Source organism: Frieseomelitta varia, unplaced genomic scaffold, assembly GCF_011392965.1.
Source record: "Frieseomelitta varia isolate USP_RPSP 00005682 unplaced genomic scaffold, Fvar_1.2 scaffold_524, whole genome shotgun sequence".
Taxonomy (NCBI): Eukaryota; Metazoa; Arthropoda; class Insecta; order Hymenoptera; family Apidae; genus Frieseomelitta; species Frieseomelitta varia.
This window is the reverse complement of record NW_025110284.1, coordinates 415,560-432,158: the sequence shown is the minus strand read 5'-3', so window position 1 is coordinate 432,158 and position 16,599 is coordinate 415,560.

Below are 16,599 nucleotides of genomic sequence, written 5' to 3'. Positions count from 1 at the left end.
CGGATTTTGTATTTTGACGGGCGGAATCGAATGGAAACGGAAATTTTTCGAGGCAGAATAGAAATTGAGAAACGCGAAAACGTTAAATTGGAGCTTGTTGAAGCTTGTAGAATCTCATTAATTGCTGGTTCGCAGATATATTACACGGGCCGTGTCGATTATTTAAAACGGCGATTGCACGCCGTAATGTGCCTGTCGTTCGATCGTTGCATTTTTCGAATGCAGCGAGTGTATTTTTTTTTTTTTTTATTGCTAGAAAAAAACAAAAAAAGTAAAAAAGACAGGCGGATCGTAAATGTGGGTGTAGTGAATAACAGGGTGTGCGAGAAATAAGAACAGAGTTTGCATTGGCCGGGTAGTAAATGTAGAAACGATCGTTTAATGAGAAACATTGCGAGGCGAATAACACTCGAAGTTATCGAGCGTGAGCCAATTAGAGACGGCGCATAAAATTTTTGCCTCCTTGCTCTGTTGTTCGCTGCAATCACCGTTAAAGATGGCTTAATCGGCATCGACGTTAATTGATAACGTTCCGTGAGCCTAGAGAGAATCACTGTATTGTAAACTGCCAATTAGCTTTAAATTCGATACTCGCATTCGACGGTTTCTTCTCTCTTATTGGAATCTACGAGCGATGATTTACGAGTGGAAACGAGCACATTGAACGATCGTCGACGAGAGATTGTGAAATCGGCGAGGTGTCAAATTTACACGTGGCGTAATTAATTGATAATTGGCTTAAACGTTAGATCTACTATTGAATGCATTGACCTTTTCTCAGGTATGAGATATATACATATGAATTGTAGTTGATCCTGAGAAATCTATAATTATGAATTGTAGTTGATCCTGAGAAATTAGTCCGTCTTGCATACGTTCAGTTACACTGTGTGTATTTCACGCAGTCTGTGGTTCTGACGTAAGATTCTTATTTGAACGTGCCATACAATTATAATCGATGGAATTTGTTGAAAATCGTGGAACGTGCCTCGATGATCCCTTTCATTTGGAAGCAACAAAGTTCAATAAAACAAATCCTACAGCAAGTTTCAGAAGATCGTTGCAAAAAGGATGACTTCAATCTTGAAGACCACAATAGTTTTAGCCGCGAGAAAACAATTTGTTAATATTTCTACACACGTTTGGTTTTTTTTTTAAATACAATGATCGAGAACAGAGATAAGATTCAAAGGATCTCAAGATCCAAATTTTAAAACAGGGCCAACCGAATCGTTCCTTAATAGTCTTCCTTATTTTTAAGTCGCAACAGTTCAAAGCATGCAGAATTTTTCATCCAGTGCTTGAATACTTTCGTGTTCGATCTGTCTATAAAATCGTGCAACTGCTTCTGCTTCTCGATTGAATCTGCTTCGTTAGGAAGTCGAACGCATCGCACAGCATCGTCGTGCGATCTCGTTTTTATTTTTCGCGGCGAGGAACAAAGCGTGAAATAAAATTGAAAAGCTGTGAGCACGCTAATACGGGAACCCCGTTGTTGTTGCCGCGGTCATTTTATTTTTCAAAATGTTATAAATTACACGTCCACGGATGAAACAGATTGTTATACTGTGTATATCGAGATAGTGGCTAGGAGAGAACATCCCTAATAACTAATTGCGGGCAGGGGCACGTAAAGAAGCCTTGATAATTCCTCGAGCATGTAGCCACGCAATTAAGGTGTAACGTTTCGAAGTTCTGGTCGTAAACAACACGGGCAAAGTAGCGGAACCTCCGAGGCTCGGTTCCGCCCGTCAATTGTTACCAATTGTTACCAATCAGAGTAATACGTGTCATTACGGCGAGAAGGTTAGCAGCAATACGCACCGCCACTCCTGCCCTATACTCACAAAATGGATTGCACCCGCGAACAATGTTAATTCGGATAATTATTTCGGAGGACGTGTTGTACAGTCGGTTAATTATGACTCGTTCGTGTTGAACGTGCGCGAACTGAAATTAATTGATACATTTCGCGGTTTTATCCATTTGTATTCTTTGTCGGAAGTTTGTTTCCATCGAGGTAGCTCGAATGATTGGTAATATCTGTCTAGTATTAATAATAAGGTAATATCTGTCTAGTTACAAGTTGGTTTGTAAGTGATCGATCATTGCGATCTGTCGCCAAAAGTCCACGTTCATTCGAAACTTTTAAATATTGGAAGAAAGGGGAACATTGTAGACGAATTTGTTTATTGATTCGAATTGTACAGGAAAAGATTGGGACATTAGGGTAAATGAGTGGAAACGAAAAATTGTAAAATCTGTAGAATTGTATTAAATTTTATTTTATTTACTTTGTTTAATGCGCGGTAATTATTGAACTGTGGATTTTTATGAAAAATTCGAACCATACCGAATATACATAATGAGCAACTGAATAATAAAAGAGGCAATCTATTTAAATTCTATTTTTGAAATTATGTTCACAGAAATATAAATTTTCAATAATCTAATAATCTAATAAAATCTAGTTAAATGTAATAATCTAGTCGAGTGTTTTCGATTCATATTTGTACATGTTCTTCTCAAATGAACGTAAGAATCATGGTTAATGTTGTTAGATACAAATTAATCAAAGTTCACCAAATATCCGAAACTCTTCTTCTCGTGTTTTAAACATTTGAAACTTGATACTTGGTAAATGTACGCGGAATTTTATGGACCGTATCCGTTACTAGAATGAATCAATAAGGTGTTAATAATATCTCAAGGCTGCTGACGCCATTAATTAAAAGAAACTATAAAAATATTATTTCTCTCGTTATTATAACGCGCTGTGTACACCTGTTATTATATCTATACGCGCGTGCATTGATTAAAATTAATTAGTGAGACAGAGAGAAAATTCGTTTCTTAACGCGCTTTTAACTGTCGCTGTTCAACGGACAATTTGTTTAAAATTAATTAAGACAGCGCATGTAATGGCGCGATGGTGAATTTTACGGTCCAGAAATCCGGTGTTTCAGTCTGTGAACAATGTTATTCCCCGCCTATCGTTGTCCTGAGAGTTTGTAGACACTTCGTTTCCTCTATTATCATATTTTCGCTTAGGTTTGCTGTTCCCTTCTGTCCGATGGATTCGCTTGCCATTTCGCACCATTCAGAGTAACTTGGTCGACCGAAAGTTCTTTCGTGCAGAGCAATAAATTATTGTAACGTCGCCAACGTATGAATTTCTTCAAATTTCGAAAAATTGCGATGTCTCAATCGTTTCAGCTGTTAAAAAATGGAATTTGACGATGTAGTAGATCGATTGAAAAATGGCTGCAGAAGTTAACAGGAATAGATCTTGTAATCAGAATAATCGTAAAAAACGAAATTCGATGATTTAGATCGATTGAAGAACAATTGCAATGATGACTCGAAAGATTCATCCTTTCATTCAAAATGAACGTGATCAAGTCAATCTCAAATATCATTAAAAATATAAATACGATGTAATTCAGTTTAAGGCAGTCCTCTAAGTGTGAAGTGCGTGATTTTGCACTTTCTTTGGGAATTTTTTTGCAGAGAAACTATTATACTTTTTGCAATCAAATTGGCAAGGTTTAGTTGCACGTATTTCAACGACGTTTAAAAATTTTTTTGGAACAAAAAAAGTTAAAACCAGTGGCACTGCATACTCTCAAACATAGTCGTTTTTTAAAAAATGGCGCCTGATGGTGTCCACGTTTCCGGCCATTTTGCTTGTCTGAAATAAAAAAAACGTGATAGTTTCTTAATTAGTATAGATCTGGCTATAGCCGGAACCAGACTTATAGAAAAATGTCCGTAATTAAAAAATTGGCGGTACTTTGAATTTCGATGATCGATTTTTGCGTGTTTTTGTCATACTTTGCAGGCCTAGAAAAATATAAAAAATAAAAATTGTTGATCGATTCTTGTTTGGGCTGTAGTCACACACGTACTAAATGCGTACATAAAATTTTGATTCATTTGGTCAAGTAGATGTTGAGATATCATGGACACCGTTCTGAAAAACATAGTTTCCAGAAAAATGCCTTTAAACTTTAATATTGCGGTAATAAGACACTGATCGTCGCGTCCTTCAAACACCCATAACTTCGTTAATTTTGGGAGTTCACATATAAGATTCCAGAGCTGCATTTTTGAAAATACATCCTTTAAGAATATGCAAAAAAAGAATCGATTTTTTTTAAATTTCACACTAGAAGACCCCCTTAAACAGAGACGAAATGACACTCCAAAATAATTTCTGTTAAATTTATTATTATTTTCAATATATATATATATATATATATGTATAATATACAAAAAAAGGATTATTACGTTCAAGATTGAACTCGTCTCTGTCAGTTAACAGCTTAAAGGTATCCGACATATTTGACGGTGTATAATATCCCCATTCGTTCGACAAGCATCGTGCGATCTTGCGATCCTTTTTTGCTCGTGCACGCTGATATTACGCGAGAATGAAGACCGAGGCATCATGGATCTTTGATTTTGCATATATAGCGGTGGAACGGTCCGGTCTGATTGGAGCGCCGGCCGGTCGGCTTAACCAGTGAACAGCAGCGGATCGAAAACGATTTGAAAGTCGCGATGTATCCGTGCCATGCCTCGTAGAGCTACGGTAAGAAGAAGCAAAGTAGTAGTAGAAGAAGAAGAAGAAGAACAAGAAGAAGAACAAGAACAAGAACAAGAACAAGAAGAAAACCAACGCGTTCGTGCATCGCGTGGCAGAAACTGAACCAACCGGTGGCCACGCCTCCTTAGACAGCCGCCAGCCAACAATTAAGATTTGATCGGCAAAAATGGTCGAGGCAAAATGGCGCTGGCCACTGAATACGTAATGCTCTCATGGACGAAAGGACTGTGGGCCGACCTGGCTGGCGGAACCGGCACAACACGTGCTTCCTCGCATCCGGACTGCAGTCAGACTCGCGTTTATGATTAGAGGGTAAACCTAACTCTGTAACTCTTGCGACGACTATCGTGCCACGTCGCCACAGCCCACCTCCGGGGAGGGAAACATTGTTAGAAAATTTACGCTGCTTATCGTGTTTTGAGTACCGTACCGATCCCGTGGTTAACGTCGATAGCTTTTAAACGTTCGAACGTTTTTTTTTTTTTTCTTTTTTTTTTTTGTTGCTCTCGTTTGCATACGCGGCTACGACGCGAGCAGCAGCGATGGGGGATGAAACCGGGTAAAAATAGTTTTACGGCGACACAAAGCGTAAAGTGTAAAGTTCGCGAAGTTAGGTAACTGTACGGCTCCTAAACGGTAGGCAACCGGGGAGGCACGCGTGTGTATACGTGCCTCGGTGAATAGGGATGGGATCAACTTGTCGATTCAGACCGAGCCCTCCCGTGTCTGAATGTTTCGCGAAAGTAAAAAAGATGCTTCGAAGATCGATCGAAAGTTGCGCGTAGAAAGACGGAAGGCGAGCTTCGTCGAGTCGAGAATAAAAATGAATAAAAATCGATCCACATTCGGAGATTCCCTGAACCAGAAGATACATCGTTTTCGTCGGATCAAAATATGGTGTGTAAACGACAGAAATCGAAAATGATCGAAGAGAAATTATAAATCAGTCCAAAGGAAAGGAAGATCCGTACTTGCGAAGTACTCGATCCCATCTCTACACCGGGTAGATCGACCTGGGAAAAAGTCGCGTTGGCAAAAGTGGATCGTACGACGTTGGAAAATAGCAACACGCCGGCAACTAGGAAACAACGGCGTACAGCCGTTCGTAAAATATTCACGACAGGATGTACTCGGAAAGATACAATGATACACAGAGGAATTGCCAGCGGTCCTCCGTTAACGTGACACGGCAGCGCGCGTTGCGCCGCCACGGGAGTTGCATCGTTACGTCCGAGTCATAAATCATATTGATAGCAACGTGCAACGTTTTCATCGTTCGCATACGTTGCGCCCCATGTACGCGTGTGTTGGTGATTAATGTACCTTGATGGACGCGCGTACGAATATATCCCGCGTCGAGTACGAATATATGTATATATCCGACGTGTATACTTTGTCCGTCGATCGACCAAGATTGGTTCGCCTTCGTTCGAGCTTTCTCTTCGTTTTTTTCTCATTCGTTCGTCCCGTACCGAGCGCACCACCGACGTTCCTTTTTCTCCCTACGTTGGACGGAAGAAGAGTCGCTTTCTCAAGAGAGAGACCGGATTAAAATTGCAGGAGCGATTTCACGAACTCACGATATCGGCGAAAATGCAGCGGAGGCTCTAATCATGGCGGATACACGCCGCGGTAGCCGCTACCACGTTTTACCCCCTTAACTCAAACACTCTCATTACACTAATGTCCCGCCAATCACGGACCCTCCGCCGTCTGCACTCACCCCTCCCCCCTCCCCTCACCCCGATACCATGCACTTTTTTCCCCAATCGCTCCAATCAGAATCATGCAAACCGATGCAAAAATCGTGTAATGTTGGAACACGCAGCGTGGCCAGATTCCGCTGTCCGTCGAGCGTCGCTTCGCAGACGTACTGGGCTGTGAAATCGGAGATCCCTGTTCCACACATGTACAAATGCACGTGTACACTGTAACTCCGTAATGTTGTAATTTTTAATCCTTCTGTGGATGAAGTCCAAGTGCTCCGGCAGAAGCAGTTCCAAGTACTAAGTACTAAGTTTCGTAATTTGCAAACTGAATCAGCGTGTTACCATTCTAGGGAGATTAATTATTAAAGCTGTCCAACTCGTTGATTACCACGCGAAATCTTTCGCGTTTTGTCTATAGGACAAAATACTTCCTGTAAGAAGTTTTGTGACATTATCTAGTTACTAGTATCGTTCAAAATTCATTGTTTAAATTATTCTGAAATATTTATAGAAATATCACCAGTGATCATCGTAGTGTTAATATCGTTCCAATCACATCGATTGAGGGTTACTAACTAAACTATATTTCACAAAACATGCTCACGTATCCATGAAACAACGCTCTGTGAAAGGTTGCCCTTTATCGTCAGCTTTTTCGCGTAGGTAAAAATCGCTCGAGAAAAAAAAAATTTGCCGTTCTCGTTCGCGAAATAAAACGATTAGGCGATTGCCGTTGGTTACGTATTAATTTGACGATTTTATAATTACGCATAGGCGAAACGAACCGGGTGTCTCTCGCATAGAATTGCGGTCTTTTGCACCATTCAGACGGCCACAACGGGCCATCGGGAGTCTTTAACAGGGTACTTGGCGAAATAGCCGAAGAAACACTCTTTAGCATACCGGCGGGGCCAACCGTTAAGCCGGTCGTTAAGTTTATGGGGGAGCGCGAGATGCGAGTGGTTGGCAATTAGATGCCTTCCATGAACACTGTGATTTTCGGCCACGCGAAAGAAAACGATCGTGCGCGAAGCTTCGTCGAATCTCTTCAGAAGGTGCACGCTTTGCACGGCTGGACGAGGAAATTGAAATACGAAAGTCGCTTTGTTCGTGTTTTCGACTGCGGCTCTTCCGATCGTCCTGCGTTTCCTCTTCTCTCGATTTTGTGTGTAAGCCGTTCGTTGAAATTTTCACAGTTCAGTTCCATGAGTACTGATGGAATATAGAGCGTATAGAGTAGTATAGAGCGTATAGAGTAGTAAAGAGCGTATAGAGTACAGAGCGTATAGAATAATAAAGAGCGTATAGAGTAATAAAGAGCGTATAGAGTACAGAGACTAGAGAGTATAGAGGATAGAGAGTATAGAGCACAGAGTATAGAGGATAGAGAGTATAGAGTACAGAGTATAGAGGATAGAGAGTATAGAGCACAGAGTATAGAGGATAGAGAGTATAGAGCACAGAGTATAGAGGATAAAGAGTATAGAGTATAGAGTATACAGAGTGTACAGAGTATAGAGAGCATAGAGTACAGAGTGTATAAAGTATAGAGTATAAAGTACATTGCGAGTAGTAGATAGATCCACTTACAGTTCCATCAAATATTTATTTATTCATTTAGAACACAAATATAGGTAATCAAAAATCAAGCACGCTGTTAGTACACACTGTTGTTGAAGTATCGCTTGATGTGACAGCAGTCGTAGATGTGTAAGATTATTGAATCTTAAAATTGACAATGAATTTATTTTTACTTGTACCGTTCACTGCCATGAAATTACGAATAACACCATGAATAATAAATATTTATAAATTTCCTGTTGCAATAAAATTCCAAATTTCTTCATAAATTACTTCCATTATTCTCGTTAAAAATTGCACGAATAAGAACTAAATGTGAATTATCTGACGCGAATGTGTTAATATAATGGAATAAACATTCAGGAATGCGATCAAGCCGTGAGCGGATCGATAATGCAAATCGATCGAGACCTACCGGTCTCTTCGAAAAACTGAGTAAAATTTTTCCCTTTTATACGCACGGAGATCGTCCGACGAATCCTGGTCATTTTCGAGATTATACCGGACCGGTGACACGTAACGTAGGTATAAAAAATAAGTATAGGGCGGCCGCCATGAAAAATTCATGTCTACGTCGAAGATGTAGAGTAATCTTCGAACCGCGACTAAGTCGTAAACAGGCATATCCGCAATTATATCGATTGCGTTACGCTCAATGTCTCGCGGTTATTTCATTTTATCAAAGGATATTCACACGAATGTTAAAACACACAACGCTTGTGTAGAAATCTTTGCGTAGCTACACGGCTTCTCTTTTGATCGTTCGTTGTGACAGATATTCGAATCTTTGCTTTAAATGATTCCGGAAAGTTTCCTTTAGCGGATCAGTTAGGAAAATATGTATATATTTAAGGAATTAGGTGTAATTTAACTGGCTCAATTTAAGAAACTAAAATTTTTAGATATCAAGATGTGACATCTGGAATTTTATGACAGTGGTAAAAATAATATGATTCTCCTTCTGAAAAATTCCAAATTTCTTTGGCAAAATTATGGCGCTAAAACACTTACTGTCACAGTTATTATTACAATTGTTTATCATCACGCTGCATTTCATTTCCCTTTTCTTCTGTCCTCGTGCTGTACCAAGTATAACGTACGAACTGTACAATCTTGTTAACAATCGAGAACTGTTATACAAATTAATCCATATGTAAACAGAGACGAAAACTAGCATAATCAGTCCAGTTTAAGATCCGCTCTAGATTAAGGAACTTCCCCATGCGGACTCGAACCGATTCGAGGTGTCTCATCACTATGTACACACGTCGTTCAATCGTTAACGTTGCGCGTTGGTGCTTCCTTCTTGTTTGCTCGATCTTTCCCGATATATCAAGACACGATCGAGGCGATTCGTTCCGCCCCGCATCATATCCGAGAATCCCTTTTCATTCCGTAATTAGCGAGGGAAAAGATTGTCAGAAGTATGCGTGGTGTATTGTAAAAAAAAAAAAAAAAGAAAGAGAAAGGACGAGTTTTAAACGCCGGTGGGAGAAGAGCGGAGAAAAGGAAAAGAGCATCCGTTTACAGAGAGAAAGAGAAGCTGAGAGAAGAGAAATGGCGACGAGCGAGATCGGGATCGAGAGAAAGAAAGGCAGAAAGGGACGCAGAAAAGTAGAGGACGGCCATGATGCTTTGATATAGCCTGGAGGAATATAAAACGAGGAGAGATATCATCGCGCCGGTGAGTCGGAATAAAACTATAAACCAGAGGAAACAATTACCCTGACTGCTCGGTAGAAGATGCGGCTAATGATAAGTGGTTGGCCTGCTCTCGGGGGCCCTACCATAGTCGCTGCGCGTTGCCTTTGGTCGTCCTCTGTTCCAGCGCCATTTTCACCGCGCCGATACAAAACCTTCGTTCTTCCCTCCCTCTGTCTGTGTCTTATTTAGTTTCTTTTTCTTTTTCTTTATCCCCGTCCCTCGCTTACGATTCTCGTAATCGTTGCGCAAGATCGCTGAAACTACGTGGGCAATTAGGCTTGATCCTCTGTACGCGTATGTGGATATTTATTTATTCATGGGATGCACCCTTCAGCGCGTATTGAAACGAACAATAATAATCTTGCGAACGTAATAAACGAAATGGACAGAACGGGCGTCCGGATGTTTAGTGCGCCCATTCTTCTGTCATTGTATTTCATAAGCAAGCTGGCGGTAAGTCTGCGGAATGCTTCGTTGGAAAGCATTGAACGCAGAAGTAGATACGTATTCACCTAGATCGGATGTTTGATAAATGAATGAAAAAGCAAATAATAAATCGAGAATAAATTAATAAACTAGAGTCAGACTATCGATGTCTCTACTGGCTGTCGGACTAATTGATAAAAAAATGAATAAACAACGAGCAGAGAATAAAGAATTAATGGCTCGAAGACCTATCTTCCAAGTCTTCCAAGAGTTTGATGCTTCGAAGTGATTCGAAATTTTGGCGAACTCTCCTCGCGCAGGGAGACCCTGTTTTCTCTCGAGAGGGGAAGAGAGAGAGAGAATAAAGAGAAAAGGGAATCTCTTTAATAGCGCGCCATCTTCGAAAAAAAAGGGGGTTGGCTCGGCTCTGATGGTAGCATTAACCTCGCCTAGTCGCGCGATATGGAAATATCCGAGCCACGGTGTAATAACATGGCATCGGAGCGGTTCTTTCGGGTAAACGGCGACGAAGGAACTGGACGCAAAGTATTTTCGTGGAAACCGGGCGATCGGGTGGTGGCTGCGGCGTACTCGTTTTGCTTGGAAATTAAGAGTCTCGCGTACGAGGGCGGCGCTGGAAACAGGGCCTATCGTTTAAGCCGGATCTCCATGCGAGATTACTGCCCCCGGGGGTGGCAGCGACCGGCCGTGCCCGATGGAGGTGGCAGTGCCGGGGTACACCCCAGATATATTGGTAGTTGTGGTAGTTTACTCGAAAGGCGGATCCTTGGGGTTCTCCACCCATTCATGATCTACCACACTGCTGGATACAAGGAACCGCTGACGTCATCGGCTGGAAAATTCTAACATCTTCCGAGATGATCCTGCTATCTCTATTCTTTGGCATCTTGTTAATTTCAGAGGGTGGTTCATCGTGGTCAAAAACATTCTGCGAATGTTATATATTACATGATTAGGTCTGCGACGAGACTTACAATTCGTAGATTGTTGAAGTTTTTGATCAACATTTGGAAACGATTTTAATGCAATTATAGTTGTTCGCGAAAGTGTTTGAATACTTTGGAAAATATTTTACGAACGTTTCGTAATTTTATCAGGATTATGATGAGACTTGGTTATTGTGACCCAGTAAAGTACATTGCTGAAGTTTGCAGATGAATTTGATGCAGTTAAAGTTGCTCACTAAAAATATTTAAATACCTGAGTTGAGAAATCTTATCAACACTGGAGTAAAATTTGATTTACATTAGTATTTTGATGCAGTATTAAACGAAGACACACAGAAGGTACAAAAATCAGTTTCATAGTTTAAGAACAGACAACTTTTTCTTACTTTTAACAAAAATATTCAAGATATGTTTATATATTCACAGTGATAATTACTGTGCAATATCTTGCATCTCTCTGATAACTTGTCGTACCCACGAATTATCTCGCTACGACGAAAAAAAAAAAAAAAAAAGAAAGAAAGAAGGAACAGGTTCGACTTTAGAAAGCAGTGATTTAAATTGAAATAACGGAGTGGAAAAATGCCGGTTTGTGAGAATAACACGTACGACGGCTTCGACGCCGTCGGTTTTAATACACATCGGCAATAATTCTATGTCCTTTCAAGATTGTCTTTGATCACGGGTGTCGGTCGCTCTGGCGTTAAAGGTGATCCTATTTGTGACTTTTTAGCCAGTCTGCGTTTGGAATTCGAAGGTGACGCGTTGTCGAGCGTGTGTATATTTCGTTTGCATGGTGGCCAGTGCCAAGGGAAGAAGAAGCTAAGCTAGCCACGCGTTCGCGTGAATACTTCGTTATTCGAAAACGTGTGCTCTAGCAACCCCCTGTATCCCCCGGGGGGTGTGTCGGGGGCGTGAGACTTGCAGCTGCACACTCATCGTTTGCACGCGTCCCGTGTGTATTTACGTATCGTTTCTATGTATCCATTCGGGGAAGTGTGAACGAAAAACGTTTATTAATTTGCGTAATGAGCACGAGCGACGACGCAGTTTCGTGTTTTTCTATTTGGTTTCGCCTGGGTCACACTTCTTTGTACTCTCGTGTTACTCACAGGCACGTGGATAACATTCGTCAATTTGTATCGAAGATACATGAATATTAGTCAGATATATAAAACTAATGTCAAAAACAAAGAACAATTACTCGTGAAGTCTTTAAATAGGCACATTAATTAACTCGAAGAACTTTCTGCATCTTACACTTTGTCTTCGTATCTTAATTTTATCTGGATTTATGAGTATAGTAGTATTGTAAATTTGTAAGAAACTTGGAGCAAAAGCAACGAAATCTACTGCACAGTAGATTGTTATAATTACGTTAAAGTGTATGAAAAATAATTTTTATTCCCGCCAACTTAATCACATTTCCCATTTGTTTACGCGTTATTCTAAACGAGCACTAGGAGGTATTTTCAATCTTCTAAAATTGACGTAACTTCGTCTAACAAATCACTTAACATCCAAAACCCTCCTCTGTCTGTTTCGTGCATATAAAATTCGACAGATGTATGTCGTCGGAGCTCTGCGACTGACTGCCAATCGACGAACAGAGGTTGAAGTTGAGAAGTGTGTGTATATGTGTGTGTGTGTGTATGTATGTATGTGTGTGTGCACCCCAAAGATACAATATATCGGGACTCGTGCGATGGGCATGACCCACGGTCGACACCCACCAGAACCGATGGTCTTGTTGCCAAATAATAAGCGCCTCCAGCACGACAGCCAGCGTCGAAAGAAGAATGACGAATGCCGGCCAGCGGTGCGACACCATTAGGTAAAGAATCACCTATTAACGGGCCGCGTAGGGTGGAGCGGGTTCTCGGATGGTGTTGGTAAAAGGGTCTCGAGTGACAGGAAGAACCAAACGAGAAAGTGTTCGTTCTCCGTTTTCACGAGACTTCCGGAGGCTCCTTTGAGAAAACCTAGCCTAGTCTTTGAATCTCCGCACTCCCCCTTTCACGGAGAGCTTCCCTCGAGATTCCTTCGCCTCTCTCAAGACGAATCGCCTCTCGCGAGATTCAGCGACAATCGTAATCTCGACGAACAGAAGCAACAGCGTGTAAAAAGTTTAAAATTAGTGTCTCATTGAGACTCTGTAATTGGAGTTTCGTTTTACTTGGAATTGTCAGTTAATCGCGAAGGTTGTTGATTTAGTTTAGGAACAAGTGAATCGTTCGAGTTCGGCGACGTTACATATGCGGATCTTTGGGGAATTGGAATTCTTTTTCTTTATAGGAAATATTCAGAAATTTCTATGTGAGTTTCTACCCTCCTTTTGTGGGCTTGGGGGTGGAATAGGCCCAACGTAGTCGCTGCGTGTCGTAAAAGGCGACTGAAAAAGAATTTCGTTACATTCGTCACGTCTTTACTTGTTTAGTAACCATTAATCCCTGTTTCTCATTTTTCTGAAAATTTTCACTACACAGCAATTCAAAGATCTGTACGTATCTATAGTTTAATTGAAACCAATTAATTAATGATTTGTTTTTTTATACAGTGGCGGATAAAAGACAATTTACAATAAACATATCACGAGAATATATATATAATTATATTCTTTATCACGTTACTAACAATTTTATTTTATTTTTCATATTGTAATTTTAAAATAAGACAAAAGATTGAAACATGGTATCAAGGACAGTTAGTAAAACCATACATTTTGTTTAATTGTACATAAAGATACATGCAATTGGCATTTAGAGTACCAAACTACATGTTACACGTTTCATTGACTGTCTACTTGGTTTGAGAAACGAACAATGAGGGACGTACAATGTATTGTCGGCGATATAATTATAATGATTAAAGAGAGTGCAATATGAAAATTTCTCAGGTGCTCTGCTTACAAATCGGAGCGCAGGGAATGCCTGTTTTATCGATCTCGATTACTATACCGCACATTTATTCATTTATTCATTTATGGGGTATTTAAATGCAAGAATGCACAAAATATCCACGTAACATGCAAAATATTCCGAGTAAAATAATATTTAAAGGGATGGAAGAAATCTCCATTTAGTTGCCGTTGCTTTACTTTTATTCGTAAAAACACAAATTTGCATAAATGTCCGCAGTGTAATAATTACCAATCCAATCGCGAGTAAAGTTAACGTTGAAATCGCTCGGATCTCCAAGAACTGCTTGCTGACCTGTTTTTCTTTTTTCCGTGCTAAGATTGATTAATGGCACATTTCGAGTTGATTAATTCTTGTAATCCTACCGGGAGCTTACATTCTTACACGCACAGAAGAAAAATACATATATTTTATAGACGTCGAAATTACATTTAATAACAATGAATATGTACTGTAAAATTGCATACTGTTACCGATACGTGATGAAGAATATAATATATAATAGTTGATTATCGACCCTCAATTTTAACAGTTCTTTATTACAGCAGTGCTGTTTTAATAGCATCGTTGGTTAATGTCTAGAATTTAAATTATTAATGATCATTGTTGTCGCGAGTATCTACGTGATAAATTTGTAAAAAAAAAAAAAGATAAACTATATAATATTGATGTACGTCCTACGATTGAAACATTTACGATTAATAATTTAATTTAATTTTATATCAAATTTTTTTCCTAGTCACATGGATGAATCCAAATCCATTTTATAATATTGTGGACTGTCTCTCGTGTCTTCTGCCTTCCAAACCTTTTTTTTTATCTGTCTTTACGTATAAATACAATAGAATAACAAAAATTGATAAAACACACGAGAGCTAGTTTGTTGAAAATATTTAACGTAATTACGAATTAGTCTATTTCAGAAAATGTTGTTACATTCGCCACTGTGCAAGTACGATTTAATGAAGCTTCATTCCATTTGTTAAATCATCACATGAAAACAGAATAACAATGGATCGATCAAACTAGCCTGTTTCTCGCTTCTGTTTGTCCATTATACCTACATTGGTTCCTGTTTTGTCCATTATACCTACATCTCGTGCAAATCTGTTGTTCTCAGGCGACTATATAAATAGTTTTCGTTGCCGAATAATAATCTGCCGGTACGAATTCTAATGCAGGGCATCGGACCACACGTAATGACTGCAATCATCGATAACGATAGAATGGTATCTGATCGGCTCACAAAATAAGCACGTACCTTCCGAAGTCGTATACGCGTAGCGGTTCGGAATTATTCGGCAGCTGGTGTGCCCCGAAAAAAGCCCACGTGTATCCTTAATAACAATCGTAGAAAGCAATTGGCACTTCGTAACTTTCCCACTTTGGAGGGATGGCCCCGTGTTTTCAAACCTCACGGTTGAAAATTACCGTGAAATCTGCCCGATCCAGCATTTTAGGCAGATTTCGATGTCCAGCTTTCCTTTTTCGTAGAACAGCAGAGTTTCGAATATTCAGGGAATAAGGAAAGTTGCATTTTAGTCTTGATTAATTTGTTAGTTGTATAGCGTGTAATTTTAGTAGAATAGAACGATCAGTTAATCACTTTCTCTTACCCTGTATTGTATTTCTCATCTTACTTTTCTATGTAAAATCATTGCTTTAATACGTGTGTATGATTGCTCGATTTTAAAAATTAGGGATAATAAATTTGGTGTAACGTTAAATCTGATTAATCTTTGGGATGTGAAATTTTGTGCGAAATTTGATAAATTACCAGACCAACATTTGGTAGAAAATTAAGGTAGAAAGTTCAGTGTTCGTTTCCGTGATAATTGTGCAGTAAGTGTATGTCACGATTTTTTATTTCCTTTAGGTATTAAAAATTTGTGACAGATGTGGGATTTTTATGGCTGGCTGTATATCTGTCTGTAGTTTCCATGGTATACGAATTTCGGGACTTCCTGTCCGCTGTGTCTTTATAGTTTCTGGTTATAGTTTCCGTAAGGCGGAGTCACGGCCACTTTCTAAATAGGAAACCAAAGAAAATCGATACAATAAGATCGAGACTCGTCGTTTGTCACGGGAACGCCGCATCACAAAGGAATCCAGGCCAGTAAATTTATTTACCTACTAGACTACTGTTACCACCTTTGCTTTGAACGATCATGTGCTGTAAATCTCGCGAGACATCAATTTTCAAACGTGTACTACGTGTAACACTCGAAATTACTTTCAGTCACTGCAAAACACCCTCTTAACTTTCATCCTTTGAAGAAAAAAGAATAATATTGATTTGCACAAATAATTTGCAGCCTTTCATTAATTCTTACATGCCAATTTTCATTAAAAATGTCTCGTGTCGTGCAAACTTACTTTTCTTATCAAAACTTTCACTTGATGGAACTTTCCGTTTAGTTACAGCATGTAGTAATTATATTGTAATACTATATTATAATATCATAATAATCATATTGTAAATATACAACTAAACTACTGTTCCGTCAACTAATGAAAAGATATACGTTTGTAAAACATAAATTATTTCTGATGAGAGAGGTGACTTACATTGGTTGACTTCTGACCACTCCACGTAACATATCCCTCGAGAGATTGATGTGTGGTATTTCAAGACCAACTTGGAATGATACTTCAAATTATGAGACTAGCCATTACGAGTATCA